The sequence below is a fragment of the Marmota monax genome, unplaced genomic scaffold (assembly GCF_021218885.2).
Source record: "Marmota monax isolate L192 unplaced genomic scaffold, Marmota_monax_Labrador192_F-V1.1 WCK01_AAM20220418_F8-fsc01610, whole genome shotgun sequence".
NCBI classification, from domain to species: Eukaryota; Metazoa; Chordata; class Mammalia; order Rodentia; family Sciuridae; genus Marmota; species Marmota monax.
Genome location: NW_026693445.1, coordinates 37,889 through 38,858, shown reverse-complemented (window position 1 = coordinate 38,858; position 970 = coordinate 37,889).

Below are 970 nucleotides of genomic sequence, written 5' to 3'. Positions count from 1 at the left end.
TCCCCATGGACCTTTAGCTTGATATTAGGTTTACTAGGTACTAAAACTTATTTGGCTGTTTGTCTCTTCCATTCTTTTTAATTATTGATGAACTTTCCTATTTAGAACAGCCTGCCCTCTTAGTTCTTTATTTCTTAGGTGTGATAAATATCTGTCTAGAGAAGCCAGGCTGCACCATAATTTTCTGTTGATGAGAGGCTGTTGTGGAAAAGGATGGACTTAAGTGGGTGATTTGAGGTGATGTAGAGTGTTTATTTAAATTGAAAGTACACATTCACACCCACATCTGAATGAAGTAAATTGTACTTACTGCTTGTAGGGAGGATAGCTGGTTTTATAACATGGATATATGCTGGGAAAGCATGATGATGTATAGGTTTCAAATAAACCTTCTCATGTGCATGAATAAAAAGTTTTCTATAAACTCTTTAAGGTAGTTGGAATTGTTCACTTGTGTTTACATTTGAAAAACTTTCTCTTGTTTTTAAGTAATTTAAATGATGTACATATATCCTTTCTTTACATGTTTATAGTAATATCAATTTATGTGTCTGATTAGGCAGGGAAGCCCATGTTTTAAGGATGTTGGCAAACTCCCATGAAATCCTTATTTCACTTGAAATATAAACTAGCTGAACACTTTTCTTGCTAACCCTCAATTATTTTACTGATATACATATTAATAGTCTTCACACAGGTGATCAAATTGATTTTTATTATGAATAAACATCAGTTTGATTTTTTTTTATCACTTTGGAAACCCCATAGGAAGGTGGTTGTTCCAAATCAAGGATGGTGTCGAGGCTTTCTGGTGGTCTTCTGTAGTTCTGGCATTTTCTTTCCACATGCCTTTACTCTTTTGTTACTTCATTTCAAAACCAAATTGAATTGAATACCTTAACTCTTTGGAGCTCTATTTAACTTAAAGTTTCTCTTCATACATTAGGAATGATACTCGGGATTTTTGTGA